Here is a 10,557-nt window from a genome sequence, read left to right on the forward strand (position 1 = left end):
AGCAATAAAGAAATTGTATTGTAGAGTCAGTCTACCTGACTGCCTACCACCATCTGACTCCTCCTGGGTTTCACTTCCCTCCATTCACACAGGCCTGAGCAATAGAAACAAAGGAAATTATATCCTTATGATGCTTCTGTTAGTTTCTGTAAATAGTCATTTAATGGGAGGAAGGGAGCACCTCCCTGGGTTCTTTGTCCCTAAGGGCTTTTAAAAGTAGAGATTTTAGGGGAGGTTCCAGGGGAGAATTTCAATAGCACAGTCACCAGCTTTCCAGGGAAAGGGTTGTGGTCTCCACTGATTGGTGGGTGCTGGGGCAGGGCAGCTGGTCCTAATGTCAGCCGTGGTGTCCCTTGTCTGGTTTTGCTGCTTTTCCGGGTCTGGGGCTGAGATACAACTGAGGCCTAGATGTTATCTCTAGGGCTTAAAGTTTAAGAGTGGTAGTTCAAGGGCTCATATGAGTGTCCTCTGAGGCTATTCTCCTGCCCCTTGTTTCTCCTTTAAGGGGGTCTAAAACCATATGACTACCTATACATTGGGGGAAGGTCTGAACTGCAAGACCAGCAATATGAAAGGTCAGGAGGATAAAATCACTATATGCCAGGGGGGAAGGTTACCCTGGGGGCGAGGTCCTTGTTTTCCCAGTTGCTAGGCACCTGGCGCCTCCTACCCCAGTGACCTTCTGCACCTGGCCCATTGTCCTTGCCTTGCTTATGTCTGTATTACTGCTTGTCACAGTTTCTCTTTGTCTTAGGAGATAAGACAGATAAGAAAGGATGCCCCTCTCTCACAGGAGGGTGTTATGACCAGTTTCAGGGGAGAAGGGGTAGGTGTCAGAGTAACCTTTCCCCTGTTTTCTTAAACTCTGTCAGCTTAAAATAATCAATGTGCCGAGGTGCCAGATACGGGGCTAGTGTGTCCTGAACCCCATCAGAGGGTTAAACTGTTAATGCATTAAATCACATAGAACAGAACGTGATATCCAGTAAGCATTTTACTATTATTATTGTCCTTGTTATTGCCATAATCACGATTATTTAGGGAGAGGTTTCTACCAGTGAGGTAATATAGTTGTAAAGTGAATCTATAGCTGAAGGTGATACATGGTCAATTTCCGTTCACTTTGGGAAGTACTTGTTGAATTCCCACCATGTGCTAGGCACCTTGTAGGCAGCTTGGAGTCAATGGGGGAGTAAAACAAACCAGGTCCTGACCTTCTTGGGCTTTTTGAATTGGTGATGGAGGTGAAACTAACATGGATATGGAGGAAGTGGCAAACAGGCAAATCGATTACTTTTTGCAACTTTGCCCTTTTATAAGTGAGTTTATCGAGAATGCAATGGCTCCTTTTACTGTTTCTTAAAGGCTGTGGAGTCACTTGAAAATTTATCACATGGACAGAGAGGGTTGATCAGCTGTTTGTAACTTCAGTGAGGGAAAGCATAGGAAGAGATTAACTTTGTAGCAGGAGGAGTATGGATTAGCAACGAGACTCCTAGCAGTAGGGTTACTGCGCACTAGAATGAATGAACAGGAAGGGTTGGAGAAAGTCGTTCAATTGTTCTTTCACTTTCAAGCATTTATTCAATACTAATACACATGTGGTTCTGTGCAAAATGCAGAAGAAAGAGAGAAGTACTGATACCAAATCACTGAAAGAGTCCTTTTCATTTTCAGTACTGAAAGTTTTTTTAAATTGGTTTTGCTAAGAAGTAAGAAAGGAAGCATACAGTGTTGTTGTTTTTTTTTAAACTAGACACTATCTCACTGAGCTATTTTTCAGTCAGCTGCTATAAAATGGTTGATTAGAAAGGACTTTCAAGACCTATACTTCAGTGATAAATCTCCATCTTCATCTTTTTGGTCACACTGTCACCATTGAGAAGCATTGAAGGAAAGATGCAAAAACATACTCCAAGAAGCACCTCATCTTTTATTTCTTTTCTTTTCCTTTCTCTCTCTCTTTCTTTTTTCCCCCTTCCTTCCTTCCCAACATTAAGTGAATTAGCTGCACTGAAATTTCTTCTTATAGTTGGTTTTCTCAGATACAGGTATGCTTCGGTGATCATGGATAACAATTATGCCAACATATGCTAATCCAGCCAAGGAAATAAAATAATAATGCCACCTCGTACTTCCTAAATTATGGACAACAGAGGATTAATTTTAAGGGCTTACGGAGCACAGAAAATTTAACAAAACAGAATTATCATCATGGGGCTTTTCAGAAGATCTTAGAAGTCAAAAACAGGTACCAGGGGACTTTCTCAAAGTCCAGGAGTTCAGACACTGCCCAGAATCCCAATGGAAGATATTTGCTCACTGCCCCACTCCACACTGGGGGAAGCCCGAAAGTCGGTGTTGGTTAACAAGCAGTGGGGACCAATGGAGATTACAATCAATTTGATTCAGGGAGCAAACCATACAAACTAAGCTGACCTTCTAAACACAAACTTTCTTCCCTCTCTGGGTCCTGGCAGGACGACTTCCGGTGGTCTTATCCACTGAACTCCAGCCCCTTGGCTTCTTGGTGGACTCAGTCTATCGGAAGACCGGCTGGGACTGAAGAACAGGAGGAAACACATGAGGACACTTCCTGGCCACTTCCCTGGTGGGCTTTCTCTTGATGGTGGCTAAATTCCTTTCCCAAGACCACAGCTCCTATCAGGAGCCCTTCTCCTAAGCTCTTGTGATTCTCCCTGGGTTATAGTAACTGCTTCCTCCACTCGTTCCTCCAGACCTAGGGGTGGTCAAGGCTTCCTCCTGTCACCTTTGCTCTAGGTTCTTCAGCATTCTTTGCTACCTACATTTTTGTAAATACTCCTTGACGAAAAGCTCTTCAATCTCCCCTACTGAGTGCGCACGTCACTTTCTTTAGAGATCTTCACCGAGGCAAAAACACACATAAGACTGTGATAAATCAGTGAGAGCTTTAGTGCTGGTGAGTGCTGTTGGCTTTGAGGAATGACAGAAGTCACTGTGAACCAGTTGTCTGGCAGGTGGACTTGAGCTGTGAAGGACAGGGTTTGGATAATAACTTGAGCAAGAGTAGGGCAGTAGAAGGGGTGGCATTTAAGGCGAGTAAGTAGCCTCAGTGAAGGGTTAGAGCTGGAACATACAGTAAGTATTCATTATCACCGGTGGAAGTAGAGGATACACATCTGTGGTGGAGGATGAGGTTAACAAGGCTGGGTGGGTTCAGGTGAAAGGTGTGAACCTACCCACAGGGAAGCACCACAGGAAACCAATGAAATATTATTACTATTACCATAATCACTCTCTTCCCCAACCAATAACTTTCATAGTAGTAATAATTATGGTAAAACTACATAACATCCATATAGTATTTTGTAATTTTCAGAGTCTATGATGCTTAATACAGATGACCCTCCTTTATCAGGACCCTCTACTCTCTTCCATGCAAAGAAAAAAAATGCAATACTGAAGATTTAGATATGGAAAAGATATCTAAACATGACATTAATTAACCCTTTTTGTCTCATGTAATACCTTCCAATCACATGGAAAATTTACTCAGGCTACTGGCTGGGGGGCCCAGTTGGTTGGACCATTGTCCTACACACCAAAATGCTATGGGTTCAGCTCCTGTTTGGCGTGTGTACTACAGGCAACCAGCTGATGTTTCTCTCACATCAATGTTTCTTTCTCTCTCATCTCCCTTTCTAAAATCAACTAAACATCCTCAGGTGAAGATTAAAAGAAAAAAAAGGATTAGAATCTTGCATTTTTTAAATATCAAAAGCTAAATAATTTTTTAACTGCATGAAAAAAAGGAACTTTCTCTTCCAGCACACTAGAGCAGGGTGCTCATGACACACTAAAAATAATTACTGAAATTCTTCAGCACACCAATAAATATATTTTCTGTTGATCTGACAAAAAAGTAGGTGTACTTTTGATTCAGTCACAGCAGACAGCTATATTTGTGTTAGCTGTTGTCATTTTTTAAATTTGACAATCCAAGGGAAGATAGGTCAATGCCCCTGACTAAATAGTCAAGTATTGAATGTTTTAAAAATTCTTGCAGCACACCGGTTGAAAATGGCTGCATTAGAGGGTGAAGGAACAGAGGCAAAATCTGGAGTTCCAGGACTGCTTATAAGTCTCGCCAGGGCAGTCAGTGCTCAAATCATAAATTGCTTCCAGAAGCACCACATCATTGCACCCTGCAGGGGCGCGGGGACTCCCAGTGCTGCTGAGGTGAGAGGGACCGTGACAGGCTTCCTCTTAGGGTGGTCCATTAGGGAAGGCTCAGGCGGAAGCTAATTGTTCTTAGTAAGCTTTGGTCGGCTCTCAGAGATACACACAGAGAAAAGTCATTTTCTTAACCCAAGTGTCAATTTCTTTATTTGAATAGTAACGTTTAACTATGTGGTTTACAGGGTCTCTTGGCAACTATATGAGTGACATATGTAAGGCATCTAAGGTAGTTTCTTGTATGTAGTTGAACCTCAATAAATGCTCAGATGATACACGTGTCTGGTATGTGGGGAGATTATGTAAACATACTGAGCTTTTAAGGCATTCCTGTGCATGGGACAGAGAAGTGACGTGCTTTTTACTGCAGCGGAACAGAGATGATTTTCCTGTGGCACAAATTCTCTGAGGCAAACTGTTCCAAGCTGACCTGTCCATAGCTCTCTTCTCTTTGCAGTATGGCCTGAAGGAGGCAGTGTAGGAGAACTTTCTGCCTGCCGGCCTTGAATCAGCAGGAGCTACGGCAGCTCTCAGGGCTCAAATGTAGCCTGGAAGAAAATTAAACCGGAAAGCTCGAGGAAGGCAAAAAGGTATTCTGTGGGCTACTTGCATTAATGTCCCGAGTTCAGCTTCAAACAAACCTGCTCTTTCATTGGAAAGAGATCTGGGAATCAGAAAGAGATCTTAGAATCACAGGTTTCTATCCTATGGTTACATAATCTGTAAAAAAATGCAGTTGGTTTCTTTCTCTGTAGTACTGAAATAGACAGCTTCATTAGTAATTCCATCCATTTAACTTCTCTCCTTTTTATACGACTTCTCTTCCTCTGTCCTTCTCGTCTTGTCTCTTGTCCTCATCTTGGTTTTTTTTTTCTGTTTTTTTTTTCTCCTGCTCGGCCAGGACCTCAGTGTGAGCAATGCAGAGGTAATGTTGGTGATTGGCAACTACCGATAGGACCAGAGTCTTCTGCAAAACTTTGTTTTGGATGCATGGAGGTGACACTGTAAACCATGTAGAAACTGGGAAATTGTGTTTCTTTCTCCCTCTCTAATTCTTTAACTCTTTGTTACCAGTCTGAAAACCACAACTATGGAAGAGTTTGCTTTCTTTTTAGCAGTAGGCTACAGGTGAGAGAGATCAGGGCCAAGCTGGAAGCAAAAACTACCAAAGAGGTAACAAGGAGGAAACCTTCCGAAATGAAGCTTGCACGCTTCTGTCTGCCCTGGCAATGCCTGCATCCGATTTGGGTTCCTGGTGTCCCACATGTTGCTACACAATCAGAAAACTAGGGGTAAGTCTCAGAGGTTCTCCCATTTGGAAAAGCACAAAAGAATTTCTTTCCAAGACAATGTAGCAGAATAGCTGGTCACACAGACACATAAAGGTGGTCAGCCACAGCAGAGCTCTAGGCCCTCTCTGCCACTACCTCCCTCTGGGACAGTTCCCCACTTTGCCACAAGGGGCAATAATTGCCTCATGGTGGAATCAATGGGCCAGTAAATATCTTGAGCATGTTGAGTACAAAGCCAGGCATATGGCTAATGTTTATAGTCCTACCTTGATTGATTTTTCCAGCCGAATTCCAGATTTCTATCATGACTGACAGACCTACATGTTCCAGAAAAGTTTAGACACACACACACACAGACACACACACAGCAAACAGATCTGTGTAAGATGTATGGATATATCGCTTCAGTGATATGCATCAGTGTGTGTTACAGCTCACAGGTGCAAATCCACCCCTTTGTAGACTCTGGACACACCTAAATAAACCAAGATAGGCCTCTCACAGTGCATTGCTACTTCATTTGCTTTTGAATAGTTCCTAATCATATTTTTCTGCCTCGGGACCATGCCGACTGATTCATTTAACCTGAGCCACTTCTGTATGTATAGCTGACATGTACTAGTGCCCATTCCCTACCTACTCTTCTGAAAGCATTAATAAGCTAATTAGTGTATCTGTCTATCTGTCTCCCTACTAGCCTGGAACCTCTTCAAAGGAAAAAACTGTGATTTCTCCAGTTTTATTTTTTAAAAATTAAAGGAAAATTTACATTCAGCAGAATACATAACCTTTAAATAGGTACTTAGATACATTTTTACAAATGTACAAACCTGTATAATCAACACTCTAAGATAAAGAGCACAATTATTACCCCAGAATATTTTTTCAGCTGCCATAGACAACACTGTACTATTTCTGTCACCAGACATTAGATTTACTTGTCCTTGAACTTCATAGGAATGGAATTATATAGTATATACACTTTTCTGTCTGCTTTTTCCTCTTAACATAATATTTTGGAGATTTATCCATGTTTTCGCATGTATGAGCAGTTTGTACCCTTTCATTGCTCAGCATTGCTCCAGTGTATCAATGTGCCGCAATATGTTTAGACATTCTCCTATTGATAGACATTTGAGTTATTCCAGTTAAGGGTAATGATGGATGTAGTGGTTAGTTTTATATGTTAATTTTGCTATGGTACCCAGGTATTTGGTCAAACACCAATGTAGATGCTGCTGTGAAGGTGTTTTTAAGAAGCGATTGACATTTAAACAGATTTTTGAGTTGACTCAGACTCCTAACACTCTTTATGATGGAGGCAGACTACCCTCTATAATGCAGGTGGGCCCCAGCCAATCAGCTGAAGGCCTTATGAGGAAAAGGTTCCCAAAGAGAAAAGAGTCATGTGTCCAGACAGCCTCAGGCTCACAACCAAAACATTAGCTCTTCTCTGGGTCTCCAGCTTGTTGGCCCGCCCTGCAGATTTTAGCATCGCCACCCCTACCATCTGACACGCCTTTCCCTGTCTCCTTAGAGAGCCCTGACTGCTACAACAGACAAACTTGCTGTAAACATTCTTGCTTAAGTCTTCTTCTGGACATATCTCCATTTCACTTGGGCAAATATCTACGAGTAGAATGGAAAGGTCAGTCAGCAGGCATAAATGTAACTTTATAAGGAAGCGCCGAACAGTTTCCCAAAGTACGGCACATTTGTTTTCACTTACGTCAGCAGCATATGAGACTTCTGGTGGCTGCATGTTCTTGTCATCATCTAGTGGTGTCAGCCTTTTTAATTTTAGCTATTTTGATGGGTGTGTATTGGTACATCTTTATCATTTTAATTTGCATTTCTCTGAGGACTAAAGATGCACTTATGGGATATTTGTATATCTTCTTTGGTGAACTGCCTGTTCAGATATTTTGTAATTTGTTATATTTTAAATCTCAACTCCCAGCATTTAGTAGTCACTCAATGCATAATAATGAATGAATGAATGAATATTATCTATCAGTAGTGAGTAATCTAATATGATTATTAAATCCGTCTATTTATGACGTTTATAAAGTATGCAGCACAGTGCCTGACACAGAGCAGCCAACAATTGGTAGCTACTAGTATCATCCTTGTTTTGTCTGAGGAGAAATGAGCATCAGAAACATCATGTAATGTGACCAAGTCACCTAATTACTAACTGTCAAAATTGTTGCTCAGTTCTGGGCTTATTAAGTTGTGCATTTCATGTTCTGACTTTTTTGATTAGTATTAAGTTGACCAATTAGCTATCAGACTCACCATTAAAAGTGTGTCTTCACTTATTATTTTAACTATTATTTATGGCAAATGTAACACGGCAAATATAGTGATACTGATTATTTTACTTGTGTTAACTCATGTACTTCTCACTGCAGCCCGAACGTACTGTTACCTTTATTGGTAATGGAGGTTATGCAGTTGTCAAAGGTCACACAGCTGATTAAGAAAGAAGACATAGACAGAATTCAAACTTAATTACTCCCATACCAAAGCCAATGTATTTTTGTTTTGTGGGGTTTTGAAACCAGTGTATTGTCTCTTATGTCCAGATTAATTTTACTCTGTTGAATTTGAGGGGCTTACGGGACAACGGGATGGAGAGGCCCAGTGGGGCTGGGACACTGAGGAGAAAGTCACTGGGGAGTAGGGTGTGTAGGACTGCAACGCCTAAACCACAGTGCAAGGCCACACTAGGAAAGCGGTGCCAGCAGTGGTTAGAGAAAGTGCTGGATATATTAGAAGATGGAGAAATTCCACTCGTCTGATTTCAGAAAGTTCTACAATGACCCCACGTTTTTCATGCACCTACGTGGTCCACAAGAATAGGCCTGTAATCATGCAATCTTATGATCTCTAAGTCTGTCCATAAGCTCCAGAATGTCTTGGCTGTTGTTAGAATTCCCGACAAGTGGATTTAGGGTGCCTGCCCACTGGGCCCAGGAGCTCATTCATGGTCATTCCGATAAACCCGTTTCAACTTATTAGAAACCTCCGCAGGAGGTTCTAACCCCCAAGGAACCTCTCAAACCAGGCTGACTAATCCTCCCTTCCTCTCCTGAAAAGGTAGTACAAGGAGCAGAGAGTGAGTCAGTCCCTTTGAGCTGGCAGTACCCGGAGCCGCCGGTGTTAATCTGCGTTATTTTAGCTCCCACGGGGTGAGTAATCAAGTGAGATCTAACCCTGGAAAACAGGTGCAAATTTCCAAAGGAGGCCTTTGTGACCATAACAGGAGGTTAACTGAAACTCGATCTATATTTATTCCCTGCAACACAATATTTTTTTGGACCATGGTCTGCAGGGACATTCAGGTTCCCTAAAAACTGATCTCTGCACCGATTATAAGGGCATCACAGAAACACCAACGGCCCAACCTGGTCTGGCGGCCAACCCAGTTTGTGAGGACTTACACAATAGGGCTGAGCCAAAGACTTCCTCCTGACACTCCAGAGAGGCAGTAGGTGACAGGGAGGGACTAAACCAGGGCCTGCCTACTGGACTGCACACACAAACATGTTTTCGAAGCCCTTTATACACTCAGCAGGGAACATGCTGTTCTCTCTGGGACGTTGCCAGAAACTTATGAGAGAGTTAGATCAATGCCAAGAATAGACACCAAGGCCTCTCTCCTGCTTCATAAGGGGGCAGTGTGTGGTGCTGGGTTGCCACCACCCCTCCTTGCTCCTCCAGCCTTCCAGACCAAGAGTGCAGAACGTTTCCATATACTTCTCAACCAGACACTTGGTTACTTTAAAAATGTTTACTAGACAGGGTTATACATTTAGGAACAACTGTAATTATACTGTCTAAAACCAAATGCAAATGTGTTCCTTTTATGTGTATTTGTTTTGCATCTGAAAGCCTCAGACTATGGACCTTTGGAGCTGCAGCACCCACAGGGAAAATAACCACCATCTTTTCCCATTTAAAACAGGTCCAGGCAGAGTTTGAGCTGCTACACTCACAGGTTAGCTTCGGCAAAGAGCACAAAGGTAGATTGAAATTCTACCAGCGCAGGCAAAGCAGAGAGAAAACTTTAATCTTCTCTCAAAGGTAATAGATGTCTCTCTGCTCTCTTCCCTAGACTCTCTCTAAATCCTCAATGTCTTTATTTTGGCTCTAAAACCAAATATTTAGAAATATTTCCCGCTCTCTAATAATAGAAAGAATCAAGTGTCAATTTTTAAATAAATATTTTGAAGTTTTTTATACAGTCCCCCTATATTTGTATAAGGTATACCTTTTTGTTTAAAACTGTTCACATAGTTTTCAAGCTTCTAAGATTCAACTACTTTTTTGGTTTATGAAATTGACATGAACCAAGATGCATTCACAAGGTGTCAACTATTTGAAATGTAGGCATTTACTTCATCCGTCTATCCATTTATCCATCCGGTACTTTTTCAGTTTAAAGCCCCATACAAGTAACTAACCAGTTTTCATAGGCTTGAAGTTGAGAACCTACGGTAATTAAGAGCTGGTAAATGTCATGTAGATCCTTCTTGCTTATTAGGCAACTGAAAATAGAAAAGCTCCGGGGAGAATGATCTGTGTAAATGTTAAGGATTCTGCCATGGAGAGATTTCACCAGCCATATGTAACTGCAAAATATAGAAAGTCAAGCCCAGGCAGGATACAGCTCCTTCTGGGCTTGGGACCTGCTAATTGGTTTCACATGTATGTGGCTGGAACCCTCAGGGGCCTGGATTCTAATATGGGGAGAGAAATGAGATAGTTCACTGAAAGATCTGTCTGAGTCAGATTGAGGGAGACGTTACAGCACTGAGCTGCGGCTGTAATCAGTGTTAGTGTGAGGATGACGCCTCATTTGTGGAGATATTGATGGTCCAAAAGAACTCAGTTTGAATGCCGTATCGCAGTTCCAAAGCGTGACCTTGGGCTAGTCATTCATATCATTTATTTATTTGATAATATTTATTGAGCCCTGTTTTGTGCCAAACGTGATGCAAGGTGATGGAAATTCCCCTGCCCTCATAGCACAACATTAATT

This window comes from Artibeus jamaicensis, unplaced genomic scaffold (assembly GCF_021234435.1).
Source record: "Artibeus jamaicensis isolate MK-2021 breed Jamaican fruit bat unplaced genomic scaffold, CSHL_Jam_final contig_923, whole genome shotgun sequence".
NCBI lineage: Eukaryota > Metazoa > Chordata > Mammalia > Chiroptera > Phyllostomidae > Artibeus > Artibeus jamaicensis.